The sequence below is a fragment of the Camellia sinensis genome, chromosome 3 (assembly GCF_055761805.1).
Source record: "Camellia sinensis isolate YWXY chromosome 3, ASM5576180v1, whole genome shotgun sequence".
NCBI classification, from domain to species: Eukaryota; Viridiplantae; Streptophyta; class Magnoliopsida; order Ericales; family Theaceae; genus Camellia; species Camellia sinensis.
Window position 1 is genome coordinate 112199471 of NC_138963.1, and position 21224 is coordinate 112220694.

General features: G+C 38.1%; 1 pseudogene; it reads left to right on the forward strand.

Annotated features, from left to right (window-relative positions):
• Positions 1–3316: 3316 nt before the first annotated feature.
• On the forward strand, positions 3317–20574 carry LOC114280605 (putative alpha,alpha-trehalose-phosphate synthase [UDP-forming] 11; annotated as a pseudogene).
• The last annotated feature ends 650 nt before the right edge of the window (positions 20575–21224 follow it).

A 21224-nucleotide genomic window follows, 5' to 3' on the forward strand; every position in this document is an offset into this window, starting at 1 on the left:
AGTCTCAAAATCCTTTCTCAAGGCTTCAAGTTGTACACGCTTCACTTTTGAGGGGCCTTGATATTTTTTCTTCACTAAATCCCAAATATCCTTGGAAGTTTCTTTGCTAAGTAATTCTTTGTCTTCAAATTTTTTAACTTCAGTCCTTCCAGCTCTGTTTTTTTGTGCATCTGCGAGTGGCACGCCAGCTACAAGTGCAGCTACACTAGATTCAATGACTTGCTAGTACTCTTTAGACCTCAAGAAGTTCTCCATCAGCATGCTCCAATGGTCATAGTGACCATCGAAGCAAGGGATTGCTACCTACACAAAATTAGTCTCTATAGCCATCGTTTCTTGTAAAAAAATCAAAGGAGATAAAATAGCTGCTACTATTTTGAATTGTTTTGGGGACTATTTTGATGACTCTCACAGTTTTGGGAACTCTTTCTTGCTTTCTCACAAAGTAAACCTTGCTCTAATACCATTGTTACACGCAGTGGAGATGAAGAAAAGCTGAGACTTAAAGACTTGATTTTATTCATCAAATAGGATTACCTTTATATAGGCTCATACATAACAGAAAATACTATAAAAGTAGGCACTACTCAGCACTAATCGCATGAAAGTAGGCACTGCACAACACTACTCAAATGTGCAAAACAAACTCAACATGTAGAATAATACTCCATTATTAACCAAATCATAAAAACTAGGACAACCAATTCCTACAAACTAGGACAACTTTGACTAACTCAATACAGAGAAAATAAACATGCAACTCTAAATTATTCAACACATCGCGAGGATGACTCAGATCAAGACGAGACTGAGGAATGCAATTCCGAGTAGAACCTTCTTGGTCCAGGGAAGCTCGCCGCGGTCCATGGTGCCGTAGACATCGTTGCGAACGAAGGCAATGAATTTCTTTCTTAACTCTTCGATGTTTACAGCAGAGATTGGTGGCGAACTTAGTGGTATCGACTCGTCAGGTTTGAGGAGAGGATGGTTGTCATTGCTCAAGCCCTCATCAATGGGGTTCGTAGATTGTTGGTGGTGGTGGTGGTGGTGGTGGTGGTGGTGGTGATTGGAGTTGCGATTTAGGTCTTCGAGCTCAGACTCCATTCATGTTTGGTATGGGTGGGTCTATTCCTAATGAATATTAACTAATAAATATATATATATATATATATATTGGATTTTTTTTACTATTCAAAGTTGGAATGGGATGTTTTATTAATTTTCTATTATAATAAATAACCAAAAATTTAGGATGAATTGTAATGTAAAATATAATAAAATTTAAATTAGATTAAAAAATTCAGAATTACAATAAATCATTAAATATTTAGGATTAATTGTGATTTAAAATATAATCAAATTATAATTATAACAAAAAGTTAAAAATTATAATAAATAATTAAAATTTTATAATTTATTGTGATTTAATTGAATTAATGTTAGACATTATAAATTATGTGTATGAAAGAAGAGAGAGAAAGAAAATAACAAAAAAGTATAAGGTTTGAGGGTATTTAAGTTATTTCATATCTATAATTTACAGTTTCACTTTGATTTAAAATCACATAAGAACTTTCTAATTATAATTGAACCATAAAGTAAAGTACTAGAGCCAATTAGGAATAGATCCCTCTATATATTTCTATAATAGTCAAAGGACATTGAAAGATTGCATATTAGTTAAGGTCTTGTAATTTCAAATTTTAGTAGGATAAGGAAAAGTTTTAAGATAAATAGTCAAAAATGCCCTCAAACTCTAAAAACACTACTAACAATTTGAGATTAAGTCTCTTTCTCTTCCTCTTTGTGTATTTCTCTCTCTCTCTCTCTCTCTCTCTCTCTCTCTCTCTCTCTCTCTGTACACTGCTTTAACCATCTTCCTTTCACTATCACTACCACTGTTGTTGTTTACAATCACTGCCCAAATCGAAATGAATCGTCACCATTCGTAATCACAGTCCATATCAGGATCAAGTGTCATTCAAAACTACAAACATGTTGTTTGCCTCTTCTAGATATACTACCACCACTTCTAAATCCGTTATCGCAGCTTCCAACTCTATCACTACCATTGTTCAAATCTGAAATGTGTCACACTGTTCGTAACTACACTCCTGATCTTTTTGATTTCTACTCTCTCTCTCTCTCCCTCCCCTTTTCTACTCTTTTTTTGTTAATTTTTTTTATTTAAAATAGTTTGATTTTTACTATCGCACAATGAAATTTCATGATTAAAATAAAATTTTACTCTGAGAAATGTAACTTTGTCAAAGAGTCATCAAAGAATTTTAATGTGCTAAGTTAATGGGATGGAATCTCACTTCGCCGGAAAGTTATTGAAAATGGACTAATGGTAGTCACCAAAAAATTGTCATTGACAATTAGAGGCAGTTGACGACGGTCAAAAGTTGTCACCAACAACTAGAGGTGGTGGTCAAAAGTGGCAACGACTATTTTGGTTAGAGGTGATGGAATAATAAAACTTAACCAAGGATAATTTTTTCGAGAAAATAGTTAATGTCCTTAAACTAATGAACCAGTTATAACTATCGGATCGATATTTATATATATTTTTTTATTTTGGGATGAAATAAACGAAATGTTTGGTAAAATGAACGGTTCATATCATCGAAACGGGACCCGTAGTGGGCCCCACGTACTCAAACAACACCCTCCATTTGGATTGAAGGGGATCCTCCTCCTAATAACAATTTATCGTGATCATTTTTTTGGAGAAACACTATAGTGCACACCCTTTGAAAGATATGTACTATATGCACCTTATAATTATAAAAAAAAAATGGCATAACTTCAATTTTTTAAGTCATAAGTTAAAAAAAAAATATCATAACTAAACACAACATGAAATGTAACTAAAGAACTCATGAGTCGTAACTAAAATAATGTCATAACTAAATAAAAAATTGGTCATAATTAAAAAATAAAATGGTATAACTAAGGGTACATATGATATAACTTTTTTAAAGGGGTTGTATACTAGAAATTCCCCTTTTTTGGTAATACATATCTAACAAACAAATCCAACAGGCTGTAGTCTAGCCTCAAACTTAGTATTAAAACTGCTGAGATAAAACACACAAACTGCAATAACTCCGTGTGAATATATACGCATATATACGTACAAATATAGTGATGATCAAGATACCCATTAAAGAAAAGAAAGTTTCTATATTAATTTTCTTGGGAAATTTTCCATATTAATTTTCTGGGAAAATCATATATAATTCACTCGCATTCACATATTCACCTAGCATATACACCTCTGTAATAAAAACCCAATTCATTGTTTCTCATTATGTTGTCTAGATCGAGTTTGAATCTGTTAAACCTCCACGATTACTCAAACTTCGACGAAGACAACAATGGCGAGTCAAAGGTTGTGAGGGAGGAACGCAGAATCATCGTAGCTCACCAACTGCCACTTGTTATGACTCGCGGCGAACAAGTGGTGCTTTGATTGGGATAGAGACGCTTTGGTACCAGAGCTCAAGGATGGTTTCCCAAAACACGTGAAAGTGATCTACGTTGGGTGTTTAAAGGTTGAGATTGAGCCAGCCGAGCAGGACCAAGTGGCTCAATTGCTTCTAGATGAATTCCAGTGTGTACCCATGTTTTTGACGGCCGAGATTCATAACAAGTTCTATCATGGTTTTTGTAAGCATTACCTTTGGCCTCTGTTTCATGACTTGATGTTACCTGTGATTGGCAACAATGGTGGTTATGGTGGTGACCGGTTCGATTTGGGTCTATGGGAGGCCTATGTATCAGCCAATAAGGAATTCGCCAATAGGGTCAAACAGGTGATAAACCCAGTTGAGGATTTTGTTTGGGTTCATGACTATCACCTCATGGTGTTAGGTTTTTATTCTTGGCAATCCCGGTTGACAAAACTCCTTTCAGTTGTACTTGTTTTCGCACTTTTTATTTCAGTGTGGCTATGAGTTTTTAGATGCGAATCCAACCCGAATTATGCTTTGTAGAGAAGTTTGTGTTGTTAATACTTTCAAGAAGGTGTTCTCACTCGAGCGAAGGCTGCGTCTACATAAAAACCTGAAAGAGTTGATTGTACGCTCGAGCACAGGTTGCGTGGCTCGAGCAAAGCCACTTATGGAAAACACACGTTTTTGGTTCCTCGCTCGAGCAAGAGAGTCTTCGCTCAAACGAGCTTCGCAGCCCCAGATTTCTATAAATATTTGTTTCAGTCCAAAACTAGGATTAGTTCTTCAGATCTTGTTTTTGGATATTAAGGTTTATATCTGGGGATATTTTACTAGTTTTCTTTGATGTTTAATTGAGTATTCAACTCATGGGTTAAGAAGAATACATCAAAGGTTTGTTTGTTCATTCTATACAAAAGAGAGAGTTATTCTTCGGTGGATTCTGAAGAATTTGAGCCTGAAGCTTTGGTGGATTCTGGAGTAGCTCATCGTCAAGACAATTCCGAGGTGAAGACGGGGTTGGAAGAGGCACATAGGGGTTGGTTCAATTCGGGCGTGGATTCGCTAGTTAATTGAGAGTATACCTGTGTAATTCCTTTATATCTTATTAGTGCATTGTTTTGTGGCTGTTACCCGAGGTTTTTTATCACAATTGGAGGTGCTCCAATTGTGGTTTTTCCACGCTAAAATCGTTGTGTCGATTTATCTTGATTGTTTGATTGGGATTGTTTTATTGTTTTAAATTGATACATAATCACAAATCAATATCTAGCTAATTTCTAGATTTTTCAATTGGTATCAGAGCGGGTCGTTCTATTTTTTAAAAAAAAAAATCTTTTAGAACGAGATCTTGTTTGATTTGTGATAATGGATTCAATTCGTGAGGGAAATTCTATGGTTCGACCACCCCTACTTGACGGATCTAATTATTCGTTTTGGAAAGCTCGGATGAGATCGTTTTTAAAATCTATTGATGAAAAAGTTTGGCAATCTATCATGTATGGGTGGACTGAACCGACGATTACAGTTGATGGAGTAACTTTCCCCAAACCAATTGATAAGTGGGACACAATTGATTACCAAAATAGTAGCTGGAATAGTAAAACTATCAATTCTCTCTTTTACGCTGTCACACTTGAAGAGTTTAGTCGTATTTGTAATTGTGAAGTCGCAAAAGAGGCTTGGGATATCTTACAAACTATTCATGAGGGCACTCCTTCTGTGAAACGCTCAAAACTTCAAAGGCTCACATCTAGTTTCGAAAACCTTTCAATGAAAGATAGTGAGACCTTTGATGAATTTTATGCGAAGTTGAGTGACATTGTAAATTCCAGCTTCAATTTAGGTGAAAAAATACCAGAATCCAAAGTTGTGGGAAAAATTTTGAGATCTTTGCCCGATTGGTTCCAACCAAAAGTTACGGCTATTGAGGAGGCTCAAGATGTTGACAACCTCAAACTGGATCACTTGGTTAGAAATCTCCAAACTTATGAGGCACAAAGGAATTTCAAAAAGAAACAAAAAGATGCTATTGCTTTTAGTAGTGCTCATAGAGTTGGAGAGGATTCTGATGAGGATTGTGAGATAGATTCCAAAATTACGGCTGCTTTTGTTAAACAATTTAAAAAATCTTTTTTGAAAAAGAATTCTAATCTTTTGGAATCTACTCATACCCATAAATCTAAAGGCAAAGATAAACTCAAAATTAATTCTATAGCCAAGAAGGAGAAAGGAAAGATACAAGGAAACTCTGAAAGAGTCCAATGCTATGAATGCCAAGGATTTGGCCACTTTGCTTCAGAATGCCCCACTCGTTTGAAGAAGAAGAAAGCCCTCGCTATCACTTGGGATGATGAATCAGAATCTGATGAAGATGAAAGTGACAACGAAGATCAAGGCGAAGAGGGACATAAACAATTCCTTGCTTTCATGGCGGCTTCCGAAACTGAAGGACGAACAGAGTATCCGAAGAGATCGGTTGAGAATGCCACTGATGATGAATCCTCGAAGAGTGATGATGAAGAGCTTGAGCAAGCTTATGAAAAGTTGTATAAGGAGTCTCTTAACTTATCCAAATTGAATGACAAACTCACAACGAAACTCAAAGCATGTGAAAGAGAGAATGTCAAATTAAAGAAAGAGATTTCTGAGGCTAGGAATAATGCCCTTAAGATTTCTAATGATCGACAAGCTCTTTGTGCAAAACTCTTGACTTGTGAGACAGAGAGGAATGAGCTACAACAAATCTATGCAACATATGAAGAAAAAATTAAAACTCTTGAGATGTCTCAAGTTGCTTTGGAAGAACTAATGATCAAAAAAGAGGAAGAACTCAAGTGTGCTATGGCAACCATTAGTCTTTGGAACAGAGGATCAAAAACTTTGGACAATATCATTGGGTCTCAACAAATTTGTTCTGACAAGAGTGGCATTGGCTTTGGTGATAACAAAGAGCAAAAACAGAGTGCATCTACATCTCATGATACAAGAACTCAAGGAAAGGGAGAACAAAAAATTCAACATAAGGATGGACTTCTCAAACTTCCTAGAGTTGGTAAGGTAAAAGAAAAGAAGGTACACCCTGTACACCCGGTTTTTATTTGTCATCATTGTTGTATGCATGGCCACATTCGCCCTTATTATTATAAGTTGCATGGGAGAGTGTCTCATAGAGATGGAAGAAATTCCAACATCTCGTGGGGTAGGAGACACTTCATTGGTAGTAATGAGGTTAAAGGTCATATTAGGCCTCGTTATTTTGATCAGCTTGAGACCAAACATGGAGCGAGTTTGTATTTGCCTAGACCTAGAAATAGGAAGTTGGAAACCATGTCAAGACAGGTTCCCATTGAAAGGGAAGGGAACCACAATGTCAAGACACCACCCAAGAACCGCAATGCTCACAACTTTGTTTATACTAAAGCGGTTTAGGTGAGAAAACTTGACTCGTGTTAATTTGTTTATTTGTTTTAGTTTTAGGGTTTCTGTGTGTTTTTTTTAATGAGAAAAAAATGTGTGTGCATGTTCGTTTTTTTGTCTTACTTTGGATAAGAAAAAAAAATTGAAAAAAAAATCCAAAAAGATTTTCTTTGTATAGTTTTGCAAGCTTGAAATTTTTGAGTGGACCTTGGTGCATATTGGAATTGATAAGAATGTCCATTACATGTTAATATGTGTGTGCTTTCTTTGGTCATTACTCATTTTGGAGTGTGTGTTTTTTGATTAGTATGTCTCGTTCTGTACACACTCTTGGATTAGCAAATTTTGGAGTCTTCTGCCTTAGTGATCATTTTTATCTATGGACTTCTGGCATTGTATCTTTTACTTTTCTAGAGGAATTGACCTATACTAGCATATCATGGGTGATGTTGAGTCTCTTAACCATCTTCCATCTTTTTGCATTTCCATGGCTTTTCCCTCTGTTCTTTGTAGTCCAGGCATGAGGAAAAGGCTACCTCAGAGTGACCAACTAGACCATCCTTATTATATCCATGCTTCTCTGGTTCGGTTTCCATACTCTTGAACGTGTCAGCCGCCAATGAGTGTGCAAAAGAAAGAAACAAAAAAAAATGTGCAAAAGAAAGAAACAAAAAAAAATGTGCAAAAGAGAGAAAAGAAAAAGATGTGGAAAAAAAAAAGAAAAAAATAAAGGATTCATTGATTGAGGGGGAGCCTCCGCTTTTAGTCACCAAATACCCCTTGATTCCTAGTGGTTTGACTTTCCTTAGTTGTGCTTAGATTCTCTTGTCAGAGGTCCAGCTATCTGATCACTACTAGGATTTGAATCTTGTGTTTGTCGAACTCCAAGAGTGTATTGCTTTTTCATATACTCTTGTGGGACTAATAGTTGTTTTGGAGATTGTGGCACTAATAACTGTTTTGCAGATCATGACCTTGAGAAAGAAGTTGGCTTTTGTTGGCTGTAATGGGTTGGGGTGATTAGGATTTTATTTGTTAGGTGTGTTTTGTCACGGCATTGCCAAAGGGGGAGATTGTTAGGTTTTTATTCTTGGCAATCCCGGTTGACAAAACTCCTTTCAGTTGTACTTGCTTTCGCACTTTTTATTTAGTGAGGCTATGAGTTTTTAAATGCAAATCCAACCCGAATTATGCATTGCAGAGAAGTTTGTGATGTTAATACTTTCAAGATTGCCACTTCGCTGATTATGACGGGGATCGAGCTGCCCGGTCAGTTCGCGGGGGTCTAGGGGGTAGCGCCCTTTGGTGGGTCTGGGGCAGCGCCTAGGCGGGGTCGAGGGGCAACGCCCTCGAAGCAAAATGAAAAATCGCATTTGAAGTTGCATGCCCGCCCTTGCTCGCTCGAGCGAAGGAGTTCTCGCTCGAGCGAAGGCTGCGTCTACATAAAAACCTGAAAGAGTTGATTGTACGCTCGAGCGCAGGTTGCATGGCTCGAGCGAAGTCACTTATGGAAAACACGCGTTTTTGGTTCCTTGCTCAAGCGAGAGAGTCTTCGCTCGAGCGAGTTTCGCAGTCCCAGATTTCTATAAGTATTTGTTTCAGTCCAAAACTTGGATTAGTTCTTCAGATCTTCTTTTTGGATATTAAGGTTTATATCTAGGGATATTTTACTAGCTTTCTTTTATGTTTAATTGAGTATTCAACTCATGGGTTAAGAAGAATACATCAAAGGTTTGTTTGTTCATTCTATACAAAAGAGAGAGTTATTCTTCGGTGGATTCTGAAGAATTTGAGCCTGAAGCTTTGGTGAATTCTGGAGTGGCTCATCGTCAAGACAATTCCGAGGTGAAGACGGGGTTGGAAGAGGCACATAGGGGTTGGTTTAATTCGGGCATGGATTCGCTAGTTAATTGAGAGTATACCTGTGTAATTCCTTTATATTTTCTTAGTGGATTGTTTTGTGGCTGTTGCCCGTGATTTTTTATCACAATTGGAGGTGCTCCAATTGTGGTTTTTCCACGTTAAAATCGTTGTGTCGATTTGTCTTGATTGTTTGATTGGGATTGTTTTATTGCTTTAAATTGATACATAATCACAAATCAATATCTAGCGGATTTCTAGATTTTTCACATGGTATTGCCTATTATCTTGAGACATTGGTTTTATAGGGTTAAACTCGCATTCTTCTTGCATACTCCCTTCCCGGCCTTACAAATTTATAACACATTGCCGGTTCGTAAACAGATCCTTCAGGCTTTATTGAGTTGTGATTTTATTGGATTTCATACTTTTTATCATGCAAGACATTTTTTGTCTTGTTGTAGTAGATTGTTGGGGTTGCATTGCCAATTCAAAAGTGAGTACATTGGGGTTGACTACTCTGGTAGAACAGTTAGCATCAAAATCCTCCCTGTTGGGGTTCATATGGGTCGTCTTGTATCAATAATGTCTCTTCCTGAAACTGCCATGAAGGTTCAAGGACTAAAAAAACAATTTCAAGATAAAATAGTGATGTTGGGTGTTGATGACATCGATATGTTTAAGGGTATTAGTTGTAAGTTCTTGGCAATAGGGCATCTCCTAGAAGTGCACCCTGGATGGAGGGGAAGAGTGGTTTTGGTTCAAATTTTGAATCCGGCGAGGACTCGGGGAAAGGATATCCAAGAGGTTGAGGATGAGATCAATAATATTGCTAAAGTGGTTAATGTGAAGTATGGTAAACCAGGGTATGAGCCGATTGTGTTAGTTAATGGCCCAGTTTCTACACAAGACAAAGTTGCTTACTACGCTGTTTCTAATTGTTGTCTGATCAATTGTTTAAGAGATGGTATGAACTTGGTGCCTTACAAGTACACAGTGTGCAGGCAGTGCAGCCCTGTCTTGGACAAGGCTTTGGGACTGGAAGGGTCTGAAATGCCGAGGAACAGTGTGATTGTTGTCTCGGAATTCATTGGGTGCTCACTTTCTCTCAGTGGAGCAATCAAAGTCAATCCACGGGACATTGATTCTGTTTCACATGCCATGAATTCAGCAATCACAATGCCAGAGGCACAGAGACAAATTCGCCATGAGAAGCACTACAAGTACATTAGTTCTCATAATATTGCTTATTGGGCTAGGAGTTTTGACAAACACTTTGAGAGAGCTAGTAGTGAGAACTACAAGAAGAGGTGTTGGGGCACTGGTTTGGTTTGGACTTCAGGGTTGTTGCTTTGGATCCTAATTTCAGGAAGCTTGCAGTGGAATGCATTGTCTCTTCTTATAATAAAACTAATTGCCGGTTGATTTGATTGGACTATGATGGTACCATGATGCCGCAGGGTTGTGTAGACAAATCTCCTAGTGACGAGGTTATTAAAGTCCTAGATGAATTATCCAGTGATCCGAAGAATGTTGTTTTCATTGTCAGCGGCAGAGGAAGGGATTCTTTAAGCAAGTGGTTTTCGCCATGTGAAAAGCTCGGTCTATCTGCAGAATATGGCTACTTCATTAGGTAACATTTTGTTGTTCAATTCAATTAATTATAACTTGTCTGTGTCTTGGTAATCTCATTTTCATATCTCATGAAGGTGGAGTAAGGATTCTCTATGGGATCGCTGTGTCTTGCCAATGAATTTTGACTGGAAAGAATTCGCACATCCTGTAATGGAACACTGCACAGAGGCTACAAATGGCTCATTTATAGAGGAGAAGGAAAGTTCTCTTGTATGGCACCATCAAGATGCTAACCCTGACTTTGGCTCATGGCAGGCAACAGAGCTTCTTGATCACCTTGAAAATTTTCTTGCTAATAAGCCTGTGGTTGTTAGAAGAGGTCAACAAATTGTTGTAGTGAAACAACAGGTAAGAAGCATGATTAATTTTCTGCTTACTAGCTTCCTTTCCTAACCAAGAAGCATATCTCATAAATAATGTCAACTTATCATAAATAAATAAACAAAACAAAACAATAACACTTATGAAGGGCTCATATTTTTTTAAGTTTTCAACATAGGATAAAAAATATTTAAAAATAAATAAATTATTTTTTTAAATAAAATAAAAATTATTTAAAATTATTTTGTTACAAAAATATAAATAAATAAATATTTTTTTTACAAAAATAAAAAATAAAAAAATTTTAAAAAGTAAACTAAAGAAAAAATTTAGTTTCAAAACTCATAATCAAACAAGTTCTCAAATATACAAGTCAAAAACTAGTTTTAAAACTCTTTTAAAAACTCATAACAAACAAGTTTTTTCTTTTCAAAAATTTATCTTTTAATATACAACTCAAAACTAATTTCAAAAACTAAACCAAACGAAGATTTTCCAAATGTTAGAAATAAATAAATAACAAGGGGAAATAGAGTAGTCTAGATATATGAAATAATTTGATTTTTCATGACTGGGTATAATTGGTCGAGCAAATGATGTGGGTGGTGTGTATTTTTTGATTGTTTGGTGGATGATTTATAAGTCATTGCAATTTGTGAATTGCAGGGTGTAAGCAAAGGAGTAGCTGTGGAAAGGCTCATTGCAACGATGCGGACAAGTGGGAAGCTACCAGATTTTGTGTTGTGCATAGGCGATGACCGTTCAGATGAAGATATGTTTGAGAATATTGCAAGGTTGGTTGCCAACCAGTCGTTGCCTGCCATAGCAGAAGAAGTTTTCACCTGCACGGTTGGTCAGAAACCAAGTATGGCAAAATACTATCTTGACGACACTTGTGAAGTCATCAAAATGCTTCAAGGCCTTGCAGTAGCATCTAGACAGCTTCCTAAGTAATCTCTTTCTCAGGTCTCATTTGAAGGGTTTCTTTCTATGTATAGAGAAAAGTTAGGAATCATGAAAATGATCATGAAAGATTTATGATCCTTGGATTACCTTGATTAGTGTATGATGCTTTATTCTAAATGTAATCCAAGGGTCACAAACCTTTCATGATTATTTTCATGAAAGATTTTTCATGATACCTAGCATTGCTAGTATGTATTGTTAATGTATCATATTAATGTATCATATATTAATAGCTATAGGATGACAGAGCATAGGATTCTTATTATATATTCGGTTGCCTTCGCTTTCGACTGCTTTCTATTATTATATGTTTTGCTTTCATAATGATATTGTATAAGCAGCTCCTATATATGGAGTCTCTTCTTACACTTTCAGACATATTGAATACAAGAGTTTTCTTATTCTTTCAATATCACTCTCTTATTTCTTTCATGGTATCAGAGCACAGGTGTATTGCCTAGTCTCTTCCTCCGCTGCATCACATTTTTATTTTAAGCAGATTGTTGCATATCTCGTCCTTATCTAAATTACAGATTGGACCACACTAGAACCTTCGTCTCCTTACGACGAATCCAACGCCACCAGATTCATCCTCATCCGACGTTCCACTCGCCTCCACACGCCGCCAGAACTTTAAGCCACGCACTTCCTCATTCTCAGACGCACTCTACGCGCCTCAACACTTGTCCCGTGCTATTGTGCGCCGCGGCCTCATCTGCTAACGTGAGCCGCATGTTTCTGACGTCAACTGATGTCAGCCCTGGCTACTTCCGTGCGCCGCTTGTTTCCTCTGCTATCGTACACCACGCCTATCTATGCTAACGTGCGCCGCGCTTGTGACATCACCATCTGCAGCAGTGACGTCATCTTTGACCAGAATTGTTGACCAACTTTGACAAGCCAATTTAGTGCCTTCTGGTCATCTTTTTTTTGGTCCGTTCACTCATTTCCCACTGATTTCGACCCTCTGAATTCACTAGTAACCTCGAATTTTTCAGATTCTACCTCGATAGTACTGCTTTTCCCTCATGGATCGCCTGGACTCCTCTAACCACCCTCTTTCCGTTGTTCTTAACGGAACTAACTATGTCTTATGGGCACAAGCTATGTCTGGGTTCCTCAAAGGAAAGAAACTTTGGCGCATCATCACTGGGGATGCGCGAACCCATCCCAGCCACCACAAAATCCCCTGCCACCACGGACTCCGCTGCCAAATATGTCGACCGTCTGGAGGATTGGGATAGCAAAAACTATCAGATCATCACTTAGCTTCGTAATACTTCTATTACTTCTATCAGCCTTCAGTTTGGTCGGTTCCAACTTGACTCTGCTTCCTCTCCAGCCAAGGCCATCTGGGAATTTTTACAAGAACGCTATCAGACTACTGGCCTTGTTCACCAATATCAGTTTCTGAGTCATCTTCACCGTATGCGCCAAGACACAACTCAAACCATTAATGATTTCCTCTCCCAAATGTATTATGTTTGGGATCAGCTTGCTCTCTCTGAATCTCCATGGGATTGTACTAAGGATGCTGCCTTGTTTACTACTTACCGTGACCAACAATGCTTGGTTCAGTTTCTCATGGCTCTCACTCCCCGTTTTGAGCCAGTCTGCGCATCTCTCCTTCATCGCACTCCTTTACCCACTCTTGAGCAAGCAATTTCTAAACTACTGTCAGAGGAAACCAGGTTTGGTACTCTCCATCCGCACCCTGTGGACTCTATTCTTGCTACTCCCCATATTCGAAGTTCTCCTTCACCATCTTCCCCACAGAAGACAACTATCTGCAACTACTGTCAAAACCGCAGTCTTCCGTCGACTCATCTTCTGGTTAATTGTCCAGTTCATCTTTGTCAGTTTTGCAACAAGACTGGTCCTGGTCATCTCCAGCAAGATTGCTTCCGCAACCCTGCCCGTGCCTCTCACAATGGTCCTTCCCCCCGGCATTTTTCCCGCAGCAACTCTCACCGTTCTGGGACTCCGTTTAAACCAATGCCTGCTCAACGCACTGCTACTGCTGCCTCAGAGGATTTACCTTCCTCTGTCCCTATAGATCCTTCCACTCCAGTCTTCTCTCACACAGATGTCGAAGCCATGTTTCAACATTTTTGGCAGAATTCCGGTACTCCTCCATCTACTGCTTTGTCTGTCACTGCAGGTAACACTTCCTGGTACTTTGACTCCGCTTGTTGTAATCACATGACCTTTGACCCTACTATATTTACTCCTCTCGCTTCTACTTCTCCTGTTCCTTCTATCCATACTGCTGATAGGTCTCTTCTGTCTGTAAGTCATGTTGGTTCTATTTCCACCTCTCACTTATCTTTATCTCATGTCTATCTTATGTCTGCTCTCACTTTAAATCTTATATCCATTAGTCAATTATGTGAGCATGGTCTAACTGTTACCTTTTCCCATACTGGTTGTTTGGTGCAGGACCCTCGGATGGGGCAAACTCTTGGGATAGGCCGTAAGCATGGACGTCTCTACGAACTTATCCATCTTCATGTTCCGGATTCCTCTCAGATCACAGCTCCTACCACTGCTACCACTGCTCCTCCTTTACCTCCTTTTCAGCTTTGGCACTGTCGTTTAGGCCATCTTTCTGTTGGTCGTTTAAAATCTTTAATTTCTAGTGGTCATTTAGGTCCTGTAAGTTCTGATGCTTTAGATTGTGTGTCCTGTCAACTTGTCAAACAACCTGCTTTGTCGTTTAATAAAAGTGACTCTGTTTCTCTTGCACCATTTGATCTCATCCATTCTGATATTTGGGGACCCTCTCCTACTCCCACTATGGGCGGCGCCCGCTATTTTGTTGTTTTTATAGATGATTTTTCTCGTTTTACATGGTTGTTTCTTATGAAAAATCGATCTGAGCTCAAACAACTTTATTACAATTTTGCTGCCATGGTTAAAACACAATTTTCTAAAACTATTAAGCTTTTTCGTTCCGACAATGCCATGGAATATAAAGATTTTGACTTTTTTTCCTTCCTTCAGAGTCATGGTACTCAACCTCATCGATCCTGTCCCGGCACGTCTCAACAAAATGGACGTGCTGAACGGAAACATCGACATATTCTCGACACTACTCGCATTCTTCTTCTGTCTTCCTCTTGTCCGGAACATTTTTGGGGAGAGGCAGCTCTCACTGCTGCTTACACTATCAATTGTATCCCTACACTTGTCATTCATAATCACACTCCTTATGAGCGTCTGCATGGCACCGATCCCCCTTACACCAACCTTAGGGTCTTTGGCTCTGCCTGTTTTGTTCTTCTCCAACCTCATGAACGTACCAAACTTGAACCTCGTTCCCACCTTTGTTGCTTCTTGGGGTATGGTATTGAACATAAGGGGTATCGTTGTTGGGATCCTCTCTCCCAACGACTTCGTATCTCTCGTCATGTGGTCTTTTGGGAACACAAAATGTTTTCCTCTCTCTCTCCCTTCCGTTTGTCCGTTCCCTCACCTTCTCTGTTTTTTACTGACCCTTCCACCGATCTATTTTCTGATGACCTTACTCCACCACCCTTGCCAGCCTCTCTCGAGTTTTCTGATACGCTTACTCCACTGCCCCTGCCAGCCTCTCTCGGGATCGCCTTGCCTACCGGTCTTTCCCATGCCCCTGCTCACTTTGATGGTCCTGTTCTTGCTCCCTTAGGATCCTCCCCTCCTGCTGAGTCTCTTCCTCTAGCTCCTCCTCCCTCTGCTCGACCACATCGGGTAACCCAACCTTCTACTCGTCTTCGTGACTTTATTGTTGGTTCTACTACTTTTTATACTTATGAACCGACCTCCTATCGTGAGGCTCGCTCTAATCCTCTTTGGCAGCAAGCTATGACTGATGAATTACAGGCTTTAGACAAAACTCATACTTGGGACATTGTTGATCTTCCTCCTGGCAAGACTGCCATTGGCTGCAAATGGGTATACAAAATCAAGACTTGTTCTGATGGATCTATTGAGCGTTACAAAGCCTGCCTTGTTGCAAAAGGCTTCAACCAAGAATATGGTATTGATTATGAGGAGACCTTTGCTCCTGTTGCTCGTCTCACCTCTGTTCGCAGCTTGATTGCTGTTGCTACCACCCGACAATGGGATCTTTATCAACTGGACGTGAAAAATGCTTTTCTTAATGGTGTTCTTCTCGAGGAGGTCTACATGCAACCTCCCCCTAGGTCTGCTTATCCACCTCATCAAGTCTACAAACTTCAGCGTGCTTTATATGGTCTCAAACAAGCTCCACGCGCTTGGTTTGCCAAGTTCAGCTCCACTTTTCGGGAATGTGGTTTCACCTCCAGCTCTTATGATACTGCTCTTTTTATCCGGAAACAGCTCAAGGGACCACCCTGCTTTTACTTTATGTGGATGACATGATTATCACCGGTGATGATATCGATGGTATTCTTCGCCTTAAACAGTTTCTTAGCAATCATTTCGAGATGAAAGACCTTGGTCCTCTCAGCTATTTCTTGGGTCTTGAAATCTTCCATGATTCTACGGGTTCTTTTCTCTCAGGCTAAGTATACCTCTGATCTTCTCACACGTGCTGGTCTTACGGATTGCAAGACTGCCTCTACTCCCCTGGAACCTTAGAGTCGTCTTACACCTCTTGATGGCACTCTTCTCTCTGATGCTACACTATATCGTCAGCTAGTTGGCAGTCTTGTCTATCTTACTGTTACTGGTCCTGATATTGCCTATGCCGTTCATATTGTCAGCCAATTTATGTCGGCTCCTCATACCCCTCATTATGCTGCCTTGGTTCATATCCTTCAGTATCTCAAAGGCACCCTGTTTCATGGTCTTCATTATTCCGCCCGCTCATCTCTCCAACTTCATGCTTTCTCCGATGCTGATTGGGCTGGAGATCCTACTGACCGGCGCTCTACTACTGGGTTATGCTTTTTTCTGGGTGATTCTTTTATTTATTGGCGCAGCAAGAAACAATCTCTTACTGCTCGTTCCAGTACCGAGGCCGAATACCGTGCTCTTACTGATACTACTCAGGAGCTTCTCTGGCTTCGTTGGCTTCTTGCTGACATGGGTGTTACCCCCTCTGGTGCTACTGACCTCTTTTGTGACAATCACAATGCTCTTCAAATTGCTCACAATGATGTTTTTTATGATCGCACCAAGCACATTGAGATTGACTGCCATTTTATTCGTCAACACGTCACTCGTGGTACTGTCCATCTTCATTCGGTCTCTTCTGTTGATCAACCTGTTGATATCTTCACCAAAACTCATTCTCCTGACCGCTTCGTTGAACTTGTCTCCAAACTCCAGTTGGTTGATGTTTGTCCTCTTTGAGTTTGAGGGGGGCTGTTAATGTATCATATTAATGTATCATGTATATAATAATGTATATATTATATATTAATGTATCATATATTAATAGCTATAAGATGACAGAGCATAAGAGCATAAGATTCTTATTATATATTCGGCTGCCTTCGCTTTATGCTGCTTTCTATTATTATATGTTTTGCTTTCATAATGATGTTGTATAAGCAGCTCCTATATATGGAGTCTCTTCTTACACTTTCAGACATATTGAATGCAAGAGTTTTCTTATTCTCTCAATATCACTCTTTTATTTCTTTCATGTATAATAGCTTATTTTTGGCAGGTACAATTTAGCTATATGGGTGAGCATTCACTTGATCTATTGTTTAGTTTTTGTTCAGTTGGGCAGGAGTAGTATAGAAGGAGTATAGTGTAGTGCTAGTGGGAAAGATAGCATTTTTTGTTCAGTTGGGCAGAAGTAGTATTGGAGGAGTATAGTTGGAAATTGTTTTTTTAGTTGCTTTTTTCAAATCTAAAAAAGTTGCATTTGGTATTTGACAGAAGTAAGCTCTCATTTGTCGCTAAATGATTCCTTTATTTTCCAGAATTTTTGTTATCTTCTGAAATTACCTGATGTTATTTTAGAAATTAACATGAGTCTCGGGTTCATGATTTGATCCATCTCCTAATTATTTGTTTGAAGTATAAAAAATTGATCTTATCTAATAATATCCCCAGGCTATTTCTTCAGGTGAATTGCACTTTTTAAAAGTTTAACTATTTTATCATTGCCCTAATAGCTTTGGATATATATATATATATATATCTTCCTTCATACAACTTAACAGAATTGCTTCATATGTTCATCACAAACCTCTAATTTTTTCAAGTTTCATAAACTTAATGATTGAATGGTTACTAACCTTATGATTTGTTTTGTTCATTGGAATGAAATCGAATAGAATGTAATGATCATTCCACCATAATGCTTATTCTTACATTTAGGCCTCGTTTGTCAAGTGGTTTTTTAGTCAAAAAGTAAGAAAGTCACTAAAAAAATCAAAAAGCCAACAACCTATATCAAAGAGTCAAAGATTCCCTTTTCTCTCTACTTTTTTCATATATTTTCGTAAAAAGTCAAAAAGTAATCTCAAACATATTAATTTTTTTATATCATATTTTAGTCAAAAAGCCAAAAAATTACTAAAAAAGCCTATTCCCAAACGTTAGGGCTCGTTTGGAAACATGCTTTTTTAGTAACTTTTTGGCTTGATGTAAAAAAAATAAAAAATAAAAACTAGTATGTTTGGGATAAATTTTTGATTTTTTACGAAAATATGGGCAAAAAGTAGAGAGAAAATGAAATCTTTGACTTTTTAGTATAATTTGTTAGCTTTTTGATTTTTTTTAATAACTTTTTCACTTTTGGGCTAAAAAGTGATGTTGCCAAATGAGACCTTAGTTAATTAAAAAATGATGTAAATGTATTACAAATGAAACCACTATTCATCATTACAAACGAATAGTCATTCCGGATCATTTTAGAATACATACCCCTAGAAGGGTGTGTACCATCTGTAAGTTATGACAACGTTGTAAAACAAAAGTTATATGTAGAGTTGTTTTTGGATAAAGTAGTAGTTAAATTAATTTGTATGGGTAATTTAGTAATTTTAAGGAATTAGGTTAATAACCCTTTATGTAAAAGAAGAAAACTTATTTCTTACAATTATTTCTTTCTAGGGTTTTCCATCGTTAGTGCCTCAATTACCATCCACCGGCGTTCATAACTCGTCATCCATAGGCATTCGTACCTCATCCACTTTCCACTGGTATCAACCACCATTCCTGTCTCACATGGTCCAGATTTATAGATACCCAAATCTTCATTGTTTGTGCCTTGAAGAAACAAATCCATCTCTCACCGCCACCATATTTCCATCATTCGCACTTTCTCAATATCTCTTCTAGATCTCCACTGTAGAAGTGTAGGTGATCGAGACAGTTTGTGAGATTAAGGTGGATCTTGGTAATTTGATATTAGCTTGGGAAATATTATTTTAGCTGTTTGAGGTAAGTAACCCTCTATCACTGTTGGTACATTTTTATTCCTATTGAATCGTTTAAAATTGTAAGTATTTATGTATAGCCTTCATGTTCTCTTAAAATAAAATATGGGTCAAGTATAAAACAATATCGAATATTATTATGAAAATTATTTGAATATTTTGTGGATCTATTCTGAAAATTGTACTAAACGTTTATTCTGAAAATATCAAATATTTTATTTAAAATTTGTATATTGTTTGAATTTTGAACATCACTCTAGTCTGACTATGATTTGGACCCTAGCCAATGGGGGTTATTTATTGGCACAAAAACTAGTTTCTTTTGGGGCTTTACCACTGGCCTGTGTGTGGTTCTGGGCCTTGTCACGGGCTAAGTGACCATAGTCACCAAGACTTGGGTTTTGTGAATCAAATCATTGAACCATCTGAATATCGAACCATCGATTTGAACAACGAATTTACTTTGAATTATCTTGTTGGCTTTTCAATTAAAATGTATTGTATATTGTTTATTTTTAGTTATGAAACCATCTTACAAATAATTGTTGATGTATTGATTTGTAGAGAAAATTATATATATTGGTTATCGACTATTTATTTTTATTTTTATTTTTTTGCATACTTGATCCAGCCAGTAGTGATGGTTGGTTATTTACTGGGCTGTCTAGCTTACCCTTATTTTATTTTATTTTATTTTTAGATTCTGAGCAGTAGAGCTGCGCGGGGTTTTTTTACTTGTGGGAGTGCCGAGAGTAGGACTATGATTTTAGTACTTGGATTATTGTTTTGATAGTGGATTTTATTAGTGGACTTGGTGGACAATTTCATATGATAAGAAATATCATTTTTTTTTTATGGATTTTAGCATTATGATAATTAAGGATTTAATTTGAGTATTTTACATTGTTGGTTATGTGTTGGACTCTTAGCCTTACATGCTCACTTAAATGAGTGTGCGGCATTGTCACGGAGCTTGGGGCGTGACAATTTTGTGGTATCAGAGCCAAGATATAATTTTAAAGGCTACCAGAATAGTGGTCAGATTGGGTAGATGTAGGATTGGGAACGCTTATAATTTGGTATAATGGTAATTTTATTTACATGTTATAGGGACTTGAGAATAGAATGAGATGAGATTTTATTATTGATGTATATAGGTTACAATGGAACATGAGGAGACATTGGCAAATATGGCTAGGAATACACGCCAGGATCAAACGAATCGACGGACTAGTAATCACAATCGGTGAGGGAATGTGACCAATAATGGTAGTGGTTCTCAAGCAGTTGGAGGAAATCAGGGGCAAGAGTTGGGACAACAAGAACAAGCTGAAATCCCCAATCCAATTGGAATGGTTCAAGTGCTTCAGACTTTGGCCGGGGTGGTGCAACAACAAACCACCATAGGGAATAACTTGACTAGACTTATGGAGCAACAACAACGGATGCAGCCAGGTGTTGGGCCACAACCGAGGCCACGTTGTAACATTACTAAGTTTAAGAAGATAGCTTTGGCATTTGACAGAGCCATAGACCCTTTTGGAGGCTGAAAAATGGTTGACAGAAATGGAAAAGTTATTTCCCATTTTTGAGTGTACGGATGATTAGAAGGTGACCTATGCTACGTTTATGCTACAAGGGATAGCTAACGATTGGTGGCAGATAGAGAAGCGCATACACGAGCATGATGCGAACCCCTATACATGGGAAAGGTTTAAGAATGCATTTAATGAGAAATACTTCCCTAGGAGCGTTCGTCTACAAAAACAGAGGAAATTTTCAAAGTTGGAGCAAGGGAATAAGACGGTTGCAGAATATGAAGCCGAGTTTACAAAGTTGTCTAAATTTGCATCAACATTTGAAGCAGACGAGGATAGCAGAGCACGAAAGTTCGAAGGTGGGCTAAGAATGAACATTATGCAACAGGTGGTTCCTTTCGAGTTACCTACTTTTGGAGCAGTGTTGAATAAGGCATTGTTGGTTGAGAGTGGCCTCACTAGAGCCCAAGAAGAGAAAGAAGAGAATTATAAGAAGAGATCTAGTTCTACCAACTTTCAAACTAGCAACAGTTCGAAAAGCAATGCTAAGAGACAAAACACTTCTTCAGTTGGGAGTTGGGGAAGTCGAACTAAGGGTGGTAGTGTTGACAAACAGAACGATCGGGTATAGTGCACTAGATGTAATGGATTCCATCAGGATA